Genomic DNA, 7,499 nt, shown 5'->3' on the forward strand with positions numbered 1-7,499 from the left:
GAGTCATCAGACCACATGACCTTCTTCCATTGCTCCAGAGTCCAATCTTTATGTTCCCTAGCATATTGAAGCCTTTTTTTTTCCAGTTAGCCTCCTGATTAGTGGTTTTCTCAAGGCTACACAGCTGTTCAGTCCCAATTCCTTGAGTTCCCTTCACATTCTGTGTGTGGAAATGCTCTTACTTTCACTATTAGACATAACCCTGAGTGCTACTGTTGTTTTAATTCGATTTGATTTCACCAAACGTTTAAGTGATCGCCGATCACGATAATTCAGGATTTTTTTCCGGCCACATTTCTTTAAGACAATGGGTCTCCACTATCCTTCCAGTTTTTAATAATGCGTTGGACAGTTCTTAACCCAGTTTTAGTAGTTTCTGCAATCTCCTTAGATGTTTTCTCTGCTTGATGCCAATGATTTGACCCTTCTCAAACAGACCGACATCTTTTTCACGACCACGCAATATGTCCTTCAACATGGTTGTTTAAGAAATGAGAAGCAACTCATTGCACCAGTTGGGGTTAAATAACTTGTTGCAGCTGAAAGATAATCATACAGTAATTTTACAATAGGAGGCTAATTTGGCATAGGAAAAAAAAAAATCAATTGATAAATGAGTCTTGCTGTTGACAGTTGTAGGGAATTTTTGGTCAATGTTTTATGGATGTTTTTAATTACTATGGCTGAGAAAGTTAACTGCCCATGAACCATATGTTTGAGTTAGCAGAGAGAGCTGGATGAGGAGCTGATTTGAGACTGCAGGTGTAGCCAAGGTCGCCTCCGAGTCTGTGAGCTTGGAGGAGCTGATAAGCGTATAAAAACAAGCCTGTTTTAGATTCTCGTGACTGGTTTTTATGTGTATACTTTCTGTATAACTGTGTAACTTGTTGTGATAATCTGACCTTGTAAGTACTTATACCAGTCAAAAATCTTCTCCTGTCATTGAGTGTTGGCTTTTTTTGAGTAAGTAAGATAAATAGAGCTTTTTTTTTTTAAATCCAGACAGTCCAAATAAAAGTAGCAGAAATATCAATCATGGCAAAAGAGAAGCAGCGTCCTAAAATGATCTTGTACCTTTTGATGATATGCATTTACTAAAACAAATTAAAGCTTATTAAAGCGTGGGTTTTCTCCGGGTACTCCGGTTTCCTCTCACAGACCAAAAACATGCATGTTAGGATGATTGGTAACTCTAAATTATCTGTACGTGTGAGTGAGAGAGTGAATAGTTGTCTCGTTTGTCTCTATGCATCCCTGTGATGGACTGGAGACCTGTCCAGCGTGTTCCCTGCCTCTCACACAGTGACTGATGGATATGGACACCAGTGACCCCTGAGATCCAAAAAGGAAGAAGCAGTAAAGACAATGGATAGACAGATGAAGTAATGTGAAACTATTCAATCATTTCCAAATATAATATCTAAATCTGAGTCTCACGATGAAGATCATGGTCATGCACCAATAACGCTGGGAGGCTGCGGTCAGCTCATGTCTGTTTGAAGTGGAGGACTTAAAAGCCTGTCTGTTGCTCCCGTCTGCAACAAAGATAAATGTCAGTCACACAAAAACACTCCCTTCCAGCCACGGATCACCTTGTACTTTCTGTTCATTACTTGGAGAGGAATGTTGTGGCTTGTGTATATTTCAAACTACATGGTTGTGTCTGTTTAAAACTAGATTGATGATCGTGTCAGTAATTTGTAAAACTGAAACAAGGAAAATGTTCGGAGATTTCAGCTTCTCGAAACTGAGGACATGGTGTATTGTGGATCATGTATCATATTGCCATATTTTATGCTTCCTTTACAGTATTATTGTGTTCTTCTGTGTCTCTTTCCTGTTTCGTCAACCTCACATCACTCAGTGCAGGTTGGTTCTGGTTGTACTTGAGTTCTTTTTTAATTCAAAACGGAACCATCCTTCTTCGTTGTTCATCACTGTCCCCTTCAAGGAACTGAGTCAAAGTGAAGATTCAGTACAAGTTACATTTTGTAACGTGCAGATTATGATTTTATTGTTTTATAAATAGGTTGAACCCATTGTTTGTAACTGTGTGAATGCTGAATCAGCATTCATATAGTTGTTTTCTTGTTAATCATCCTTTCTGTAAAATCTTTTTTAACCATGAAATTCTAGAATAGTGCCGCTCAAGGTGGCTGCATGTTGGCGTAGCTCTCTTACATTCATTCTGAGAGTTTGCTTTTGAAAACTTGAATTATTCTTTTTTCAGGATGTAAATCGCTTTTTTGGATGAATATTTCCTCTGGTTTTGGACGCCGTGCAGCTGGAAGTTTTTTTTACTGAAATTTTTTTACTTTTAGACATTTGTTATGATGCGTAACCATGACAACAAGGTGGCTTTCTGCAACTGGGAGTTGCTTATTAACATCTCAAAAGCTCAAATAATACCTCAACCACAGCCCCAAATCGAAATGAGTTGAAAAGGAGGTGCCGTGGATGCATTCCCATCTACCTGGAGGCGGTGCTTAAGTGCCTGACCACCGAGATCTTGGAGGTGGCAGGAAACATGGCTTGTGACAGCGGGAGGACAGAGAGCATCCCCCGGCACCTGCAGTTTTGTCCGCAGCGCCGAGGAGATCGGCAGGCTCCTGGGAGGAATGGACATCACTCGGGGAGGAGTTCTGCCTGGCATTCAGGTGGTCCTGCTGCCCAAGAGGACTGAGAGGTCTGCTGGGTCTGGGTGAAGGGATCGGCATCGGCAACCAGTTTCTTCAGATCCACTGTGGGACAGACTGCTACAAGAAATCCTTCCTGCCCACAGCCATCAGCATCTATAACAACTCTAATGAAACCTGGATGAGCTACAACAACAATTAATTTCCCTTTGGGATTAATAAAGTATTTTTGAATTGAATTGAATATTTTGCACAATTGAATAATTCAAGTATCAAAATGTACTTGTTTGGCAGAGACCTGTTTTAAACAAAAAACTGAAGAAGTACAAACAATAATATTAGACAGTCATATAAAAAAGCATATAAAATGAAAATAGAGAAATTAAATAAAATATGAAACAAAAACAGCAAAAAATGAGACAAACAGTTAAATCGGTGTAAAATACTAAAAACAGGAACATGACTGCAATTGTTTTTGTTATGAAATTAGCTTTTAGCTGCTGTTTTAATAATTTTAGCTTTATGCATTTTTGTTGCTATATTTATCTTTCAGTTACAACATCATAGTTAAAAGTTTTAGTTACTGTTTTGCTGCCTGTAGCTTTTAGCTACTGTTTTGCTTTTTCTAGCTTTTTGTGACATTTTATAATGTTTTTTAATATTTTACTGATTTGATCTTTTATATGCTGTTCTGGGGGTGTTTAAGCTTTTTGCCACTGTTTTATAAATTTAGCTTTTATCTAATGTTGTGCACATTTTAGATTTTTTTTTATCAGGGTCTGCATTGTTGTACCTAGGTGCAGACGGATACAAGGAGATCGATGGTAAAATAAGAAAATTATTTATTTAAATAATCCAAAACAAAAAGGCCGACGTGGCAGCAAACTTACAAAAATACGAACTTGGAAAGACGTGGAGCTTAAAAGCAGTGAAGCACAATTTACGGACAAGGTGGAAACACAAAGGCGCTGAACTTAAAGGGACACAATGTGATGATGAACACCTGGGGTGACTGGGATTAGGTGAAGCAGGAGATGACAACGCAGAGGGGGGTCTGACCAAACGTCAGACGTATGACGTGTTGGGAGTGAGACAGTGTTGAAGAAACATGGGAAAAGACAGGAAACACAAGAATCTACGAAATAACATAAAACAAAACACAAATTCTCACACCTTTTTTTTAACTGTTCCGACTTTTCGCTGTTCTGCTCATTAGCTTGTGTTCTGCTCATATTCTGTTCATTTTAGCTTGTGTTCTGTTCATTTTAGCTTGTGTGCTACTCATATTCTGTTCAATTTAGCTTGTGTTCTGTTCATTTTAGCTTGTGTGCTACTCATATTCTGTTTGTTTTAGCTTGTGTTCTGCTCATTTTAGCTTGTGTGCTATTCATATTCTGTTCATTTTAGCTTGTGTTCTGCTCGTTTTAGCTTGTGTTCTGCTCATTTTAGCTTGTGTTCTGCTCATTTTAGCTTGTGTGCTATTCATATTCTGTTCATTTTAGCTTGTGTTCTGCTTGTTTTAGCCTGTGTTCTGCTCGTTTTATCCTGCGTTCTGCTCGTTTTAGCTTGTTCTACTTGTTTTAGCTTGTGTGCTGCTCGTTTTAGCTTGTGTGCTGCTCATGTTCTGCTCATTTTAGCTTGTGTTCCACTACTTGTTTGTGTTCTGATATTTTCCTCTTTAACAATTCAAGATGAGCTTGATAAAATTCTAATAACACTCAGTATTCACACTGCGTTTTCCTACACAACAGTTTTTCCAGTTGGGTTTGAACCTGGATTTATTTGGTTTGTTCAATGGCCTGAGATGATTTTCTTTGTTAAAAGGCTCTGTATAATTGAACTAAGTAAAAGTAACACTTTTGAAAAGACCTTTGGCTTTAACAAAATTATAAAAAAAGAAAAAAGTTTGTAAAATATGTCTGTGTAATGTGTAAATTCCTCCATTTATAAACAATGTTTTCCCTCGTATCAAAGCATCAGCCGAAGATGCTTTAAATACATTTAAATCAGTGAGGAAGCTGCTGAACAAAATGTTTTCTGTCACGTTTAATTCAAGGCATTTGTTGTTCTGAGTTTTTATACATTTTAAGACAAATAATATCTTGAGCTATTTCTGCTATGTTGTAGTAGTTGTTGTTTTTAACAAGATCTTTGGTTGTTTTGTCTGTAACCAAACCAGACGACAATGCCTTTTAACGGAACTAAAATGCAGGTAAATTTCAGTGTATGCCCGAGGGGCAGTTGTGACAGACAAATAATAAATCCAAGCCTTTCATGTGAACAAACAAAATATAATTGACCAGACGGTGCGGTTAAACCTGACTGCCTGCATTCTTTTCAGGTCATGCTTGCAGAAAGCACGAGCAGCAGCTGCTGCAGGAAGCATGCACATACTGACGTGTTTTATTTCGTGCACATTTTAATCATGATTTTAAGCCTGATTGAACTGATCACATCTTTGATGAAAGATGATTTTGTTTTGCAAGTTTTAGTTATTTTAATGCCACACTTGTTTTGTGGGGCTTCACATAAAGAAGATGGCCTTTTATAACCTATCACAGTATAATGGTCATTTTGTTGCATATTTATGTACTGATCGCACTGCACTAAAGAAACAGATTTTCTATTTGATCCTGAGCACCCCATTTTTTAAATATTTTTTGTTTCATACTGAGGAACTGAGGCTTTCTTCCAAAAAACATTATGTACCACATTTCATTCCATGGAAGCAGATTTTTATATATAAATACAGTATGTATATATATATATATATATATATATATATATATATATATATACACCAAAGTTTCATTTAAAAATTATTTTTCTTTTGACAATTTCCTTTTCAGGGGTCTCCACAGAGAGTCATCCTCCTCCATCTCACTTTGTCCTCTGCATCCTCTGTCCTCACTTCAACTACCTCCATGTCCTCTCTAACTGCAGCATATAGCTTCTCATCGACCTTCCTCTTTGTCTTTTTTCCCGGCAGCTGCATTTCTAACATTCTTCTACCAATATACCCACTGTCCCTCCTCTGGACATGTCCAAACCATTTCAGTTTGGCCTCTCTAAATTTATCTCCCAGTTGTTCAACCTGTGCTGTACCTCTGACCTCATAATCTTATCCATCCTTGTCTCTCCTAAAGAGAACCTCGATATCTTCAGCTCTTTCGCTTTCAGTTATTTCAACTGGGTTTTTTTTTTTTTGTTTTGTTTTTTTGGTCAGTGCTACTGTATCCAAAACATACAACCTTACTGGTCTCAGTATAGAAAAGCTTTCCTTTAGCCTTTATTGTCACCATTTTGTCACAAATCACACCTAAATCTTTTTCAGTATTTGCATTTGAAACATTACATATAACCATTGTGCACCCTTTCAAATAATGCATTTTAATGTTTTAATATAAATAAAACTTGCCAACATGTAATTTACGGAGGTGAGGTCATCCAGGAAGCTGATACTTCTAATCTGAATTTATTGTATAGTTGAAGACATCCAGAGAGATTTTTTAGTTTAAAAAAAAAGGAGAGGTTTTTTTTTTGGAGCATGAGGTGCTCCATTTCTGCAAGATAAATTTGTAGTTGTGTTTTTACAAATGTTGTGTTTTTCAAATTTACAATAGTTGTGCTTATTTTAAATGTTGTGCTTTTTAAAATGTTATGTTTTTGATTTGTGTATTTGTTTTAGCTGTGTGTGTTTTTTTAATGTTGTTGTGTTTTTTGTTTTTTTGTCGTTATGTTTTATAATTTGTAGTTGTTTAAATTTCAGGGCCACCGTAAAATTCACATATTTTCCATGCATTTATTTTATTTTATTTATTTATTTGCATTTCCTCTGCGCATGTTGCATGCATTTTCATTTGCAATACACCAAGTGGCCGCTAGGGGTCAGCGCCGGTAAGAAAGAACGAACAGTTGCAGGCTGAAGGCGGGAGGAAGAAGAAGAAGAAGAAGAAGCAGAAGAAGAAGAAGAAGCGAAAGATAGCAACAGCTAATGCTAACTAGCAGTTGATGTTAAAAAATGTAACGTTCCTATTTATTTTGATATTTCTTTTCTTCTAACAGAGCTCAGTTGGAGCACATAAATCTCTCGTCTGATTCTATAAAGACAGATCAGGGTAACACTCGTCCGTCTGTGTTTATAAAGCGCTTAAGGGAGTAGTTTGGATTTTTTTTTTCGTGTTTGCGTCTCTGCTTCCATCAGGTGAGTCTTAACTTTGCCCCACCAGCGCTTACACACCAGTTGTATCTATATGAGCCAAACTAGTTATTCGCCTTATTCAAACGAGCTAAAATAAAGATAAAAGTTTACGAACAATAATATTCGCGGTAAAGTCTCAGCTTTCGTTGCAGAAGTGAAATAATTTAGTCTCCTAATCAAAGAAACACTATGATCTAATCAGTGTTTTCTGTTGTCACCACGTCCTTCAATGACTCCTGAATTGTATTGACTTGTAGATAATCTCCATTTTTATGTAACCAGTTTACTAATTCTACCCTATGTTTTTCACAGTACTGAATAAAAATTGTGTTTTTTTTTGTTTGTTTGAACATTTCAGAGTTTATGTTAACATAAACAAATTTTAACTGAGGATTTAAAGCATCCCTGATCTAGAGGATTAAGGAAACTAAACTTTGATTTTTGCAAAAAGTAAATTAAATATATCTACATCGGAGTTAGATAGATGGGATAAAAAAGGTTAAGTCGTTTATGCATTTGTTTTGTGTAGAAGTGTTTGTCTGCTCAGCTTTAATGCTTCAAAAAGTGCTGAGACGAAACTGTCGTGCCAGCTGTCAGGTTTTTCTACATTTTGTTATACTGTATATCGATAATACTGTATATCGATAATACTGTATATCGAT

At 36.6% G+C, this 7,499-nt stretch overlaps 1 protein-coding gene across 1 annotated transcript in view; it reads left to right on the forward strand.

The window, feature by feature from the left end:
- The first annotated feature begins 6,480 nt into the window (after positions 1 to 6,480).
- Positions 6,481 to 7,499, forward strand: part of LOC119426109 (E3 ubiquitin-protein ligase RING2-A) — an 8,980-nt gene continuing 7,961 nt past the window's right edge. The window contains exon 1 of the mRNA XM_037693668.1: positions 6,481 to 6,840. The gene's annotated coding sequence lies outside the window, so the exon portion shown is untranslated. The remainder of the gene's footprint in view (positions 6,841 to 7,499) is intronic.

Source organism: Nematolebias whitei, chromosome 19, assembly GCF_014905685.2.
Source record: "Nematolebias whitei isolate Nwh7 chromosome 19, NemWhi1, whole genome shotgun sequence".
Lineage (NCBI taxonomy): Eukaryota > Metazoa > Chordata > Actinopteri > Cyprinodontiformes > Rivulidae > Nematolebias > Nematolebias whitei.